A 16,175-nucleotide genomic window follows, 5' to 3' on the forward strand; every position below is an offset into this window, starting at 1 on the left:
GCTTAGAGGATTTCTACATTTCTTAGGATTTTCTATACTGTCCATCCCCACACTATCTAAGCACAAGTATATCTGACCGAAACTCAGTAAACTGTGCTGGTGATAATCCATAACTTGCACCATGTTGGCTCTACAGTGCTAACTAGAATGAAAACCATATTTTAGTCACAGAAGTGAGAGCATGAGATGCCAGAAACACATACAGCATAGATCTGTTGAGTAGAAAAGTCACACTTTTGCACAGCCACACTTTTTGAGTAGAGCAGCATTTTAGTACTAATACTCCTCTCTAATCTTTAGATATGTAGCACCATTCATGCAAGTATCTCGAAGTGCTTTACACGCACTGATTCGGATAGGGTGCAAATTACATCTTGGGTCTCCACAGGCCGTTGTACCTGAGATGAATTCACCCCTACAGAAGTTGGCCATTGTATGATGGCAACACTCCAGCTGGGGAACATCAAAGCTCTGAATCAGCTCCTCTCACCCCAGTTTACCTGGCCCTCTCACAAGATAACACAGCCCATTTTCTGAGCCATGCTAGTTGGCTTTTGGAAGAGCAGGAGTTGGTAGGTGATTTGTGCTTCTACACCACACTCCCACAAGAATTATGTCACCACCAAAAGCTGGCTTTTACCAGGGCAAATTAATCTAGATTATTGGTTTTCAAACTGGGGGGCAAGCCCCGCAGGAGGGCGTGAAGAAATTCCAAGGGGGGCACGAAGCTGTGAAATTTTCATAACAACATTTTTTTTTAATCAGGGTAAATTTTTTAAATTTATTTATTTAATAGACAGACAATAAAATTATACACATTCTGTATACATAATAAATATTCAAAAGTGTCCAATTACAGGCCTATATTATTTAACTACAATAAAGTATTAACAATCTTCTCGATTTTAATTATAAATATAAGTAGACAAGAATAAAGGTATAACAAAGTACAATAATAATAAAAATACAACTATAAATAAAAGTATATAACTGCAATGTTTTCAAATTTCATACCACAAAATGTGAATATTTTTTATTTTTTTGCCTTTCGGTCGGTGGGGAGGCCGAAGAACGATGTAGAAAGTCATGGAACTTTTTAAAACTTCCTAACTCATTTGTGAGAATGTTCAAGACTGTTCTATCGTGGGAGCAGTTACCTCCACCACTCACCACACAAGATCGGCTACTTGCCGGAATGGTGGTGGGGTATATTATAGGGCAGCACGCATCCGTTCATAATAGTAGTAGTAAATAAACATTTGCTATAACTCAAATTAACTTGCATCCATTATTATTCACAAATCAGGAAAATTATTTTATAGGTTTTTTATTATCTAAGTTATATCTGTTATTATGGTCGCGATTAAGAAAAGGAAGTACGATGAAGACTACATTAAGTATGGCTTCACCGTCATGGAAAAAAACGGGATTGATCATCCTCAATGTGTAGTATGCCACTGAGTTCTCAGCAATGATGCCTTGAGACCTAGTCATCTTGAGCGATACTTGACAAAGAACCACAGCGCTTTGAAAGACAAACCAAAATAATTTTTTGCTGCTAAAACTTCAAAATTTAAAACGCATGAAGCTGGACACTACTGGAGTTTTTCATCAAGCGTCGGCCAAAGTGGTAGAAGATTCTTATGAACAGTCATCGCTCATCGATAAAGCCAAGAAAGCGCAAATAATAGGAGAAACTCTTGTGAAGCCTTGCTTGTTGAAAGCAGCTGATATTGTGCTCGGTGTCGAAAGCAAGAAAAAAAAATGGAAATTTTGCTTTCTGACAATTCTGTAAAATGTTGCATCGATGACATGGCAAAAGATTTAAAACTTCAAGTTGTGGAGGCAGTGAAAGCTTCTTTTTTTTGCAATTCAGTGCAACGATACCACTGATTTAGCACAATGCTGTCAGTTCCTCGTCTACGTTCAATTAATTAACAATGGAACTGTGAAAGAAAAACTGTTTTTTCCAAAGGAATTGAGGACCACATCAAAGGCTTCTGATGTTATGAAAACGGTTTCCAACTTTTTTTTTTTTTTGACGAAAATGGACTTTCATGGGGAAAAACTGGTTGGTGTATGCACAGACGATGCTCCAGTGATGCTTGGCTCTCACTCTGGATTTGTGACATTGGTGAAAGAAAAAAATCCAGCCAAGATCACGACTCACTGCGTCATAACTCACAAGCGTTGGCTGCTAAAACCCTTCCAGATGACCTATGGGACTCGTTGAATTTGGCCATCAAAGTTGTCAATTTTGTGAAGAACAGCACTTAAATATGAGACGTTTTGCAGCTCTTTGCGCAGATTTGGGTGTGGATCATAAAATTATTTTATTTCACACGGAGGTACGATGGCTTTCCAAAGGGAACATGCTTTCGAGATTATTCTAACTGGAAAACGAAGTGGAAATTTTCCTCAAGCAACAGAAAAAAGAAGAGTTATATCGTTCATTTACGGACCAAATGTTTCAACTTTCACTGGCATACCTCCTGGACATTTTTGAATCTTTGAACAATCTCAATTTGAAGCTGCAAGGAAACAACACTGCAAACATTATAGTGCAACACGATGCCATAAAAGCATTTACGGAAAAAAATCAAGCTTAGGAAACGTCGAACGCAAGCTCAGATGCCTAATTTTTTGTCTTTACCAACATTTTCATCAATCACTGAAACTTTGTAAAGAGGATGCAAAAAACAAAATTGTGTTTCATCTGGACTGCCTTGCTGACAAATTCATCCGCTATTTTCCAGACAACTTTTCTGGCAACCCCGTTCAGAAATTAGCACATAATCTATTCCATGTTGATGTCAATTCATTGCCAGAAGTATTTCAAGAAAAAGCACTCAAAATGAAATATGATTCAAGAGTGAAAGATATTTTCGAAAACTTAAACCTGGAGGAATTTTGGATAAAATATTTCCCAATTTCCCCAAAGTTGGAGAAGAAGCGCTGGGTATTATTCTTCCATTTTCGTCGACGTACCTCTGTGAAAAAAGCTTTTCGAGTTTAGTCATAATAAAAATGAAACAAAGGAATCAACTGGATGTCGAATATGATTTGCATTGTGCACTTTCATTTTTCAAACTTAGGATTTCCCAACTCATGAAGAAAATGCAGCAGCATCCTTCACATTAAATTCATTTTGTTTATGCTATTTCTTATTTTAAATTACATATTTATTATTTTTTTGTGCCAAGAAAAACTCATTGTGCTTATTTTTAATTTTAAATAAAAAATTATACCCAGTTTTTGTGTTTATTTTTCATTTTAAATTACAAATTGAATTTGTTAAAAAGGGGGTTGGATGATGGTAAGGGAGAGGTGGGAGGCATGAGGGTTTCTCGAAAATTAAAAAGGGTGCGTGATGCCGAAAAGTTTGGGAACCAATGATCTAGATCATAAGTTACGCTCATAGTGCCCCTGTGAGTTAAGCAAGTATTGCTCAAACTATGCCCTTCCTGTACTACACTGCATTACAGAATCCCTGTTTCATTGTAAATCTCCTGCCTAGAACACTTTGTCTGGGTTCCTGCTCCAGATTTAAAGAAACAGTGTACATCTGCTCTGTTTTAAGGCTCCGATGACTAGACTGTCCTAGGAATAAAAGGACATTTGGTCATTTAAACTGGACTATGCTTTTGATTTCCACAGGTCTATTTTCACTAATATGTCTATGGAAAGGATGTTCAGATATGTACTTCAGAAACATACTCATAATTTTACTCCACATTTTTTAACTAAATGTATGTGTGATGCTCTCCAGGGTTGTAAACTACCTCACTACCACAGCCCTTCAGCATGAGGCAACCTTATCTGTGCCTACTGTGAATCAGCCCCCTGAATCCATCAGTCTCTGGCACACAAGCACCACCTTCCAGGACCCTGCAGGCCTTGCTCCCTCTCTGCAGGTTAGTGAAGGGCACATACCAACCCTCGAGTCCTCTCTAAGCATGCCCTGTAGCATGCAGGCCTTCTCCACTGAGCATTCTATCAAGCCTGCTGTTCCCAAAAGAACAGTATACACCCCAGCTTGTAAGATTCAGCTGAGGACCACCCCTTGGCTTAACACCAGCAGTAAGATCTATTTACAGTGAAAACAAGAATATTTGTCAAAGAAAAGAGGTTCTAGTGATAGTGAGTAAGAATATTGGAAACCAATAGTTACACACAAAACAAAATCATAACACACTTTCTAGAGACTCAACTAACAAGTTACTCTCGTCTAAAGACATTTTATCTCACCCAAAGTTCTCATCAGAGTTTTCAACCAAGCATGACTGACACCCCTTTGCCAAGAAGCTAAAATTGCTGTCCCTTCGCTTCCGCAGTGAAGGGATACCAGAATGTCTTCTTTGTCTTCTACTTATACCCGCCTCACCTCCACCCCCCCCAAAAAATGTATTGTCCTTATTCCTGGACAGGATAAACCCTATGGCTTGGGTTTCCCCCCCCCCCCCCCCCCGTGTGCTCCTTTCCTGTTGACTTCATGCCTCCTCATTATCATTTGAATTGATATGTAATTGGACAACCATTCTGTTAGCTTACAATGCTTAATTTACATCCTGACAGAGATATATTTCTTACCTCCTATCTGGAGGAACTGGTCTAAGGAATGTCACCTTTGGTGATTTGTTTTTACCTTACTTGCTTAAGAACATAATTTTCAGATACAGATACATAACTCACAGCATAGTACAGGTACATACATTTCATAATGATATAGATGACCAGCATGACACCTGCTTTCATACAAGACCTCACATGATATTCTTCAGCAAACTAGAATGTACACGACATGCTCATGAAATTTCTGTAACCCCTCTGTACCCACTTGCCAGTCGACATTAAGAGGTTCTTAGGTCACAGATTTGTTTTCAAAAGTTATTTGTCTGGTTTCAAAACAGGCATGACCTTTCTTGTAGTTCTCTTACCTAAAAGTACAAACATTACCTAACTGAAATGTTCCAATAGTGTCTGAAGTGCATTTATGTTTGTGTTAAAAGTCCAAGATTCCACTTGATAATGTTAAGAATTACTTTAACATTCCTGTACTTGTACCCTGTGATGGATTATTATATACAGCGCCATCAAACCTACAGACCTACCAAAAGTAGATAAGAGATAAGTCAAAAGCAGGTACCAGGAAGGCTGCCTACAGAATACCAGTGTAATATTAAGAGAGACAGTGCACTGTAGTTGGGCTTTGGGAGTAGTTTGTTCAAATATTACGGTTTTAGATATGTCACTAACATGCATTTAATTTGTAAATCTTTGCACAAATAATTAATCTGCTGACATTTTATATCCCACCATACTTTTCTTTGATCAAAAATACAATTACACAAAGTAACAATACTGTGGCTGACATTCATATAATTTCTCATTTATATTGATATATATATTCCATTCCATTAATGTCTTTATAAACTTCACAAAAGTTTGAGACCAGTATTATATTTAGCATATTGATTTCTGTAATATATTCCAATTCTTCAGCTTGACTAGGCTTCCCCTGCAAAAACTTTAGAAGATTGAAAACATATGTTTTTAAATTTATCTGAAGAAGATAAGTGTTTGTATGTGCTGATATTTGGAGTATATTACAAATTACAACGGTCACTTTCAATATGTGCTAAACAATCTGTTCCACCTTGCATTTTGTTGTGATGCTGGGAGTTACTTTCCCAGACCTGAAGAAGAGCTCTGTGTGACTCAAAAGTCTGTCTCTCTCAGCAACAGAGGTTGGTCCAACAAAATATATTATCTTATGCTCCTTGTTTTTCTAACCCCTGGGGATGGCAGAGAATTTCTCTCTTCTATGACGTGGTAAATAGAGACAGCCCAAACATTCACAATATTGATAGGGTTTAATTAATGGGGTTTTCAATATTTTTGGCAAAAAGTACCTGTCAAAATATTCCATGAACAGCTTTTCAATTAGTTTTTTATATTAATTATGGATAGTATTCTTAATTATTTGATAGTAAATGCACTGATGTGTCCATTAAATGCATTGAATCGAATGTTAATAAATTTAAAAAATACCAGTTATCTTAAATAACTAAAACAATGTTTTGAACAGTCAAGCTTTCTTTAGGCATAACTTCTTTTAAAAAAAAAAGAATATTACAATTGATGACATTGTGGTGTTATTCACAATGAACATTCTGTGGGAAGTTTGTTTTCTGTAACAAAAGCTTTTCTCAAACACGAGCTAAAAACCCTTCCAATGAATAGGTTAATTATTTCAACAGACGTGTCTAGAGAACGCTACAAAATAAGACTTTCCAGACATTTTATCCTATCTTAGATATAGTATGATGGAAAGAGCTTTAAGACTTGTGCTACAGTGTTCTTCTTTTCTGTCCTCCTGCATCGAGATTAACAAATTCGAAATGATTACTAGAATCAAGCCATGTAATTAGACAGCATAACATCTAATATACTACTTTTGTCAGCTTGCCAAAAAGAGAATTTCAGTAAATGATACATTACACCATAAAAAAAAACCCTACCTCTTTCAAACAGGCCTGTTAATGATGATAAATAAAGAACTTGTGCAAAAGCAAGCAATTAATCCTTTGGAAGCTTTCCACTGAAGTCACTAATAAGACATCAGAAAATGCAAATACATACATAAACAAACCCTTTGTGAATATGCTGCTTTAGATTAGTACATTTTTCTGCAATGAGCACAGCTAATCTCATCAGTAGTTAACTTCTTTCATGCCACTTATTTTTCATTAAAACATTTTCTTTATTCTAGAAAATGTACAAAGCAGAGTCATTCATATTGGTAAGCATCAGCAAAATACAAATACATCATTTTATTTGAAAATTCAATAAATATTCACACCAGAGTTTATTTTATTTTGGGGATAGGGAAGAGAAACATTTTTTAATGGAAAATTCAATTATGAAACTACAGTATCTTTATGTTTATACCATAGGGAAAGAGTAAATTATAATATTTTGCTATTAATAATGCATCCAAAAATGAAGGAGAATTGTAAGGAAAAATGTGTGCTGCTGTATATACAGATGTGTAGTGACAAAGGGTTATGGAAAAATCATCTTGAACAAAGAGTATTTCGAGATATAATCCCGTAAAACAATTTCTAAATGTTTAGGCAGCCAAGCAGACCGATAATTTCAATATTTTATAACCAGTGATATTTGTTGCAATTTCCAATACTCCCTTGTTTTAGTCAAGGCACAAGGTAAGTCATTTTCATGGCATTTTGACTTCTGGAGAAAAACAAGAAATACAGAGGATTGTAGGATGACATCCGTCACACTTTTAAAACATTTCTACAAAAGTTTGCGTAAGGTAACTCCTCCCCTCACAAAACAAACAAAAAACAGTTAATCCAATCTTATTAGCTGACCGGCAGAATGTCTCCCATTACTTGACTTAAAATGACGTAGAATATTAATGGACAACTGGTAACCCATAGGAAAGACTAGGTAGTCTATGACATAGTCTGGGAATGTATGTGATTCTAAGGGCTAGTTCAGGGATTGACAACCTTCGGCACGCGGCCCATCAGGGAAATCTGCTGGTGGGCTGCGATAGTTTGTTTACTTGCAGCTTCTGCAAGTTCAGCCAATCGCAGCTCCCACTGGCCGCGGTTCGCCATTCCAGGCCAAGGGAGACTGCGGGAAGTGGCGGCCAGCACCTCCCTCAGCCCACGCTGCTTCCCGCATTGACCCAAAAGACACAAACACATGATATTGTGTGTCACAACTAGCACCACACCAACAATATACTACTGCAAACAGTGACTCAGCTGAGTTCATAAATTGCCTCGCAGACACTCTAATGGATAGGAAAGTGGTGGTGATAGCTGATGAAGAGGCTAAGTACAGAGAAATGTGCTTTGAATGGGATTGAAGAAGAAAAAATGCTTAGAAGAAAGGCAGTTAAAGCCCTTATTGAAGATGAACTGGGGAACATGGACATTTTTTAGCAATCCTATCTGAAGAAATGAATTACAGCGCACATCCCTAAAAGCTGGGGGGGGAAAGAGTGTGGTGCTACCAAAAACGGAAGAAAGTGCTGATGTCAACAGTAATATGAAGACTATTTGCAGCTGCTAAATTTTTACAGAAAAACATTTTGTCCTTCAGTTTGTGGGAGCATAGCTGATGCCAAACCTGAAAAAATAATACCCTGTGACCTGCACGTGTTTAAGTGGTGCATTAGTGGCCACAGTGATTTCAGCACCAGCAGATAGAGTAGCATGCAGGTGGCGCTCAAGGAGGCCATTTTATCGCAAATCACTATGTATGAATGCTTGAGTGAAAGGCAGGTTTCCAACACATACATTACAACTCTGCCACATGTGATAATCTACCACTACATATGGCTGTTGGTTATCAATTCATTCCAAAACCTGTAACAAAATTCTATAGCAGCTTATGCACAGCTTTAGGTTCTCCAGTGACTACAGAGTAGTCCCCCTGGAGACTGCAATTATAAATGTGGTTATTTGCTACATGGAACTGAATGAAGGGCATACATTCTCCGAAACCACAGGAAGGATAGGTTTATATTTTGTGCTGCTGATAACTTAGACTTCCTTGAAGATACAGCAGCTGGCAAAGGTACCCTTCCTGATACAGTTATGGTCTGCTCTTAGGAGTTTATTAATGAGAACCAGTCCCATGATCAAGTGCTCTCTGGAAAAGCAAAGAACCATTCCTTGAAGGAGCGTCCTGTCTTCTTGACTCACTTACTTTCCTACCAAGGTCCAAAAATTCTGAAGCCAAGAAATCCAATTTTCAATGGAGCAGCAGTTAAATTGACTATACTAGAGTCTTTTACATTCACACCTCACTTAGTTATTGTGCAAAAGTGGGATGAACCCCAGAGGTGAAAAAAATTACTGAGCACAGCTTCAGCTGAAGAGAATGATGTACCTTCAAATCATCTAGACACTCAAGACATACCATATCATACCATGTCATGCAAAAGATACATTCCAATGGGGCCAGCCTTTAACTTGGTACTATAGAAGGTGCCAGACTGAAAGACTCATATATGCAATCATACCTGCAAGCCCCACTGATGACTCAGTTCAATTTATGCAACTGGAATGCATGAATAAGTATATTTATGGAACTGAATCAAAATGTGTTGTGACAATAAACATGGGCCTTTACAGGCCTATTTAACAGCTGATAATGTCCCATGATGATCTTCATGATGGCATCTGTGTCCTAGAGAACTGAAGCAAATCTTTGCAGCAATACACACAATCAGCTCCTTTGATGATGACACTGGTATTCCTGAGATCTCAGGGATTTTTATAGAGCATACTGTGAACCAAATTCTTGCAAGGAAAAAGTTTTGATGTTCTATAGATGTACACACTAGTGCCCTTCAAAAATGCTACCTAGATGTCTTCTTTGAAAAGCATATTAATGTGCTTGCAGTCATTTCCCAAAGGGCACAGGACTTGCAAGACTAGTTCCACACATCCAGTGTACATTCTACTTTCAATGACCTGTTGCACACTATGAAAAGCTGCAATATCACAGAATGGGTTAAGGAATTTGATGAGGTTAAATCAGTGACAAAGCCAACTTTTGTGGTCTGACAATACACGAAGATGGTTGAGTCTTTTGCTGCTCTTTATTTGAACTGTCAAGGACTGCTAATTTGAATTTGCATGCCAAAGCGCTAGAAGACTCTGTGAAATACTTTTTTTCCCTATAGATTTAGCAAACTATTCTGTGATGACTGACTGGTATCTCGCTGAAATAACATGTAGAAAAATCTGACCTGACATATGGGAGAATTTTTGAAAAGATAATTGGGTTGTTAAAAGGTCACCAGTTCCTTTCTGTGCACTTGGTTCAGATGAAGCCCTAGAACATGAAAACAGAGCAATCAAAGTCAGAGCAGGGGAGGGATAGTCTGTGGGCATAACACAGCCTCCAAAATGCTCTGACAACCCAAGAATGCCATCAATTTTTGGACAAAATATTAAGCATGGCTGGTTACTTCTGGGAAAATCATCCCAAACACCATCTAGACTCATTGCGTGCGTTTAAATGCCAAGAAGGGGAAATTTTAAAACTACAGGATGAGCTTACTCACAACCCATTTGATGGATTGGAAATCATTAATATCATGACAACAGCAGTCTTCAAATGATGACATAGCTAAAGAGGTCATTTGATTGGATACTTTGGGTCAAGACTTGCATGAAGCCTTCAAAAACCAACAAACATTATCTAAGGCTCTGTCAATCTATGGGCTCCAATCTAGAAGAACAGACTAAAGCTGAGCTCGAAGGCAAAGAAGACAGCCAGAGTGAAGGAAGATGCCAGGAACTGATACAAAGCTAACTGCAGACAGGTCATTGTTGGTTCATCTCCTACTCATGTCCAGATCTCAGTGTGATGTTGATCTGTGAGAGACTTTGGGAAGCATGAGTCTTCTGTGGTGCCAGTATTGATGCTTGAATGAGATGGAACAATCCATATGTGCCAGGCAAAAAACAAACTATTGCACATCTGGTATGGTCTTCCTAAGCCAGCACGTACAGACAATGTGGCTACTACCTTGTACAATCAGAGGCTTTTCAGCAGAGCAATCATGGATAGCGTGGCTGAGGTACAAGCTCTCAACAAACCAAAATATTAACATCTGCTGAGATTTGGCTGAACACCTCATTATGACACTACAGAGAAAATACTGGAACTATGACAAAGTCCACCTTGTGTTTCACACATATAGAGATAAATCAATTAAAATATTACCAATATTATTATAATAATAATAATATTATTGCACCTGTCCAATACAAAAATCATTGACTCTACAAACATTCCCAATGTTACAATGAAGAAACTATTGTCTCATACTGACATGAAGAATGAATTAGCCATATACCTCACAGGAAAAAAATGCTCTCTTGTGCGAAAAATTACTTAAATAATTTTGTTGTCATATGGCATAATGAAGCTGCTATCTTGCACTGTTCAGTAGAGGTTTTCATAGTTTCCATGAGAAATCTCACACCAAAATTATCTTGCATGCCATCAGTGCCACAAAGAGGTGCTACCATACTCTGTGTTTTTGGACGGGAGAGAGAAGTTCTAGCGCTCTCTCTGAGATGCTACCCAAGACTTCTACAAGATTCTGTTTTTGTGCCTGTGCTGGGAAACAGAATTGCTTTTTATCCCTCAGAGATATGTTCCTATCACTCATACCATTAAAAGCCATTGGACTGCCAGATATCCATGCCGTTTCAAGAAGGTTGACTTAAAAGACCAACTTATCTTACTAGAAAGCATTTGATTCAGCTTCCGCATGTTTCCTCCTCACTCTGAATGGCTGAGACAGTCACTAATGAGGTCAGAAATGCACTGGAGGTGTTCATATGCCCAGTTTACCATTTGAACAGCAACATTACAACACTTGCAGAGCTGTCTTCATTGACATTTTCCAAGAAGCAGACAAATGAAGAAAAATTGCCACCCACCAGGGGTGCATTTATACCTGCTATCAAAAGGACAAATTATCAAACAATAGAATGGCTCTGGAATAATTTATGATCAACTGTATCCAAAAATACCCTTCCCTACTGGGCATGCATGGGTCTTGGAGGATGGACTGACCACACTAGTTGTGAATGAAATACCATGTGCACTCTGAAATTAATCCTTCATCTAATCAAATTTCTGTGTGCAAAAACCAGGTGCTCACCACCCTGCAAATGTTTGGTCAACAGCTTGTCTTGTATTGAGCTGTGCCAGTGCAGTTCAATGAGTATCAGTGTGATACTGTCTCTAGCAGTGACACCCTAGATGGAGAAGACACTGATGATGATTTTCATGAATAAACGTTTTCAGTCCTATATGTCAATGCTAACTTCCCTAGGATTACCAAAGATCCAATTTTTAACGGAAGCAATGCATCCGTGTTAAAGTATAATTTTTTTAAGTTGTTTTTTTAAATATTTGCTCAAATATATATCTACACACACAATTGTTCTAGGCTTGTCATGTTTGGTAACGTGTTTGTGGGAGAAAGGCCTTTGGAATGATACCCAACTCATCCCATTTCTGACAACACTTATCAAAATTTCCATGGAGTTATACATCTAAAATGATGGGGTCCAAATTAGCTGTTACCACCCAAGAAAGATCTTTGAGTCCTTGTGGATAGTTCTCTGAAAATATTCACTCAATGTGTAGTGTCAGTCAAAAAAGCTAACAGAATGTTGGGAATCATTAAGAAAGGGATAGATAGACAGAAAATACCATATTGTCTCTATATGAATCCATGGCATGCCCACATCTTGAATATTGCATGTACATATGTCTGCCCCAACTAAAAAAAAAAATATATTACAATTGGAAAAGGTTCAGAAAAGGGCAACTAAAGTGATTAGGGGTATGGAACAGCTTCCATATGAGGAGATATTAGTAAGACTGGGACTTTTCAGCTTGGAAAAGAGACGACTAAGGGGGATCTGATAGAGGTCTATAAAATCGTGGCTGGTGTGGAGAAAGTAAATAAGAAAGTGTTATTTACTCCTTCTCATAACACAAGAACTAGGTGTTACCAAACTAAATTGATAGGTAGCAAGTTTAAAACAAACAAAAAGGAAGTATTTCTTCATACAATGCGCAGTCAACCTGTGGAACTCTTTGCCATAAGATGTGGAGGCCAAGACTATAACAGGTTTAAAAAAGAACTAGATAAGTTCATGGAGGATAGGTCCATCAATGGCTCTTAGCTAGGATGGGCAGGGATGGTGTCCCTAGCCTCTGTTTGACAGAAACTCGGAATGTGTGACGGGATGGATCATTTGATGATTACTTGTTTTGTTCATTCCCTCTAAAGCAGCTGATATTAGCCACTGTCAGAAGATAGGATACAGGGCTAGATGCACCTTTGGTCTGACTCATTATGACTCAAAACTGATGGCCAAATGAATTATAGGGAGATTCTAAGTAATGCATCTTGAGTGTAGGTTAAATAGCAATGGCCTATGAATGAACAGGGATCCATTAGCACAATAATAGCTTTTTGGGATTTTAGCTGTTATTTGTCATGCTTCCTTTTATTTATTTTTTAATGAAAATGATAATGTTAGAAACTTCCCAAATCCAATAGCTAAAACAAAGAAACCATAAAAGGAAAAAAAAACTTTTTACTCTCAACCAGTTTATTCATGGTAAGTTTTAAGTAAATGACAAGATATGAAAAAGAAGAAGTCTTAGGCTTGGTCTACACTAAACCCCCAAATCGAACTAAGGTACGCAACTTCAGCTACGTGAATAACGTAGCTGAAGTTCGAAGTACCTTAGTTCGAACTTACCTCGGTCCACACGCGGCAGGCAGGCTCCCCTGTCGACTCCGCGGTACTCCTCTCGCCGAGCTGGAGTACCGCAGTCGACCGCGAGCACTTCCGGGTTCGACTTATCGCGTCCAGACAAGACGCGATAAGTCGAACCCAGAAGTTCGATTGCCAGCCGCCGAACTAGCGGCTGGGTATAGACGTACCCTTAGACAGACAAATCTGAGGAACTGGGTGGAAGGAGGCAGTTCAGGAGCAGAGATATAGATTTGTCATCCAAATAAAGATGCCATATGAGCAAATAAGGTTATCCTAAAGAAAAAAATTCTGTAACAGAAGAGCCCTATGAAAGAGGGTGGTGGTCGGAATAGGACCCACCCAAGGAAAGATTAGAGATATAGGAAGAGACTCAGGAAAGGATTAAGCCACAAAAGTCAAAGGGAGAACAAGATTTTAAGAAGGATCTGATCAACATTGTCAAAAGCTGCAGAGGTCAAGAAGGAAGAGGTTAAAGTAGAAGTCCTGAGATCTAACTATGGAGAAGGAGTAGACTGGTTAAAAGCCAGACTGAAATCTACCCAGGAAGATAAGAGAAGAACTCACAATAACAGTTGCAAATAGTGCATTCAGCCAATTTGGAGGTGAAGGGATAAAAGAGTGCAAAAGACACAATTTGTTAGGATGGGAGAGATTAGAGCAAAGGATATTAGATGAGATGGAGAGAAGAAAGAAAAAGGAGAAAGGGAGGTCATGGCAGATTTTGGGACTGTATGCTTGTGAGTCAGTTAGGGTTGTGAATATCATGCTGCTTGGAAAGGAATATGGCAGAAAAAAATGGGATTGGAAGTACAAATGTGTAGCAGAGGAAGTCAGTGTGGACACTGGGCTAGAACCACAGGAGCAGGGGAAGAGGACTTTGATAATGAGATGAGCCAGGGATGGGGGTTTACACAACAGACTGTGATGAAGACAGGGGATAAAGGCTTTAGGATGGAGGAGAAAGAAGAGTGAAAATATTTGAGAGTCAGGAAAAGAGAGAGTGTGAGCAGACCAGGGGCAGAGAAATAACAGATGTTGATGGATTGAAAGACAGTAAAGTACTGGGAGGGAGACAGATGAGAAATGTCGAAGGAGATGAGGTTGTAGTCTGAAAGGAGTACAAATAGGGATATTTGAAAAGCAATAGGGTTTGGTGAATTTAAGGAAGAGCGAGTGACCATTCTGGTGAGTAAGAGTGCTGGTTCAGGTGCCAAGCCCAAATAAGACTGTGGTTGAGGGGGGAAGATTACACAACATTAAAACTGAAGTCAAGAATGGTGATGTTGGGGGACAGAGAGGAGGAAGAGAAAAAAGCCAGATGTCAGAGAAGAAGGTGGCCCATGAGGAGTCGGGAGATGAATTATTTGAAGAAGAAGAAGGTCAAAAGCAATGCTATTCCAAAGAGGAGAATGGAGAGGAAAAAAGATGGAGAGACACAAACACCCCACTGTGCCCCTTGGCAGATGACTCAGTTAGAGGTGTAAGCAAAGGAAGGGCCACCATAAGAGACAGCTACAGCACAGGCAGTGTCAGATGGGGATATACACATTTCTTAGAGTACAAGGAAATGGATGAGTTGGAGAATCGAACATTAAATCCTTATGTGTCCAAAGCAAGTAATTGCTTTATGGTACACTTTTAATTAAACATCTTTGAAAACATTAAATTAAGCACAAATATTTTAAAATTAATCACAGCATCAACAATATTCCACGGAAAACTGGATAACAGTCAAAGATAACTAAGTTCAAACATTACTTCACTTGCCTGCGTTATTAAATATACTGATGAGCTCTAACAGGACATTAATGTAACAGTCCTAAAAGGAGTGATAAAAAGTTTAAAATGTTTTCCTACAAAAATTAATTGATCATATGACTATCGATTTAACTGAGAGCAATTCATCTGTAAACACTGCCATCTTTGCAACTTGCTTGGAAAATGAGCTACTGGAAATCTAAAGCCTTGCCATAATTAGATAGCAGCTGGAAAAACAGGAGTTTGTCCACAGCCAAGAAACTGATGCAACTCTTGAGAATATGTGAATATTCATTATGGCAACTAAGCACAGATGTGTCAAAGTATTGAAGTCAGGAGCAGGCAATGGTCAAGAAAAAGTGTTCAATTTGTACTCGTTAAGCTTGGATTGCCTTTGAAGAATATCAGTCACAAGTAATTAAGACAATAAGGAAGTCATCTAACTGAAGGTAAAGCTGATCTGGAAATCAATATATCTGGGTTTTATGCATATACTTTACAGCCTCTAGATCTCAAAATAACAGCACTACAAAACCAGTGATTTACAAATACATCAAAAATCTCTTTAAAAGTCCAGTTCCACCATCTAAAAAACACCCTTTTCGAGCCTGGCTTCAGTGGACTCATTTTGTTACTGATTACATTCCTAGGGTTCTTTACTTCTCAAAGTTTTGGATCCCATCAAATGCATCATTTATTTATTAAACCTATATCATAAGCTGGCTCACTTTTCAGTGTACATACATAACTTGTTTATTTTTTTTTAAAAAGTGTTTGTCAGTAAGTTACTACGATATTTTTATATCTGGTCAGGGAAGTTTCCAATAAGAGATATTCTATCAAATGGTAACATGCTTTTCATTGTAACTTATATTAGACAAAGTATTAACGCTTTCATCATTATCATAGAATGGATGGTCTTGTGGATGACGGTAGGTGTCAAACATATTGAGTGCAGCACACCAACTTTACATTTGCTTTTGTTTAGCTCAACCACCTCAGATATTCTAGTCACAACATAATACATTTATTATTTACAAAATCACTTTCTGC

At 38.2% G+C, this 16,175-nt stretch overlaps 1 protein-coding gene across 13 annotated transcripts in view; it reads right to left on the reverse strand.

The window, feature by feature from the left end:
- The window catches only part of MGAT4C (MGAT4 family member C), a 631,037-nt gene that overhangs the window by 444,285 nt on the left and 170,577 nt on the right, over nt 1-16,175 (reverse strand). The gene's annotated exons all lie outside the window — the stretch shown is intronic.

This window comes from Chrysemys picta, chromosome 1, assembly GCF_011386835.1.
Source record: "Chrysemys picta bellii isolate R12L10 chromosome 1, ASM1138683v2, whole genome shotgun sequence".
NCBI classification, from domain to species: domain Eukaryota; kingdom Metazoa; phylum Chordata; order Testudines; family Emydidae; genus Chrysemys; species Chrysemys picta.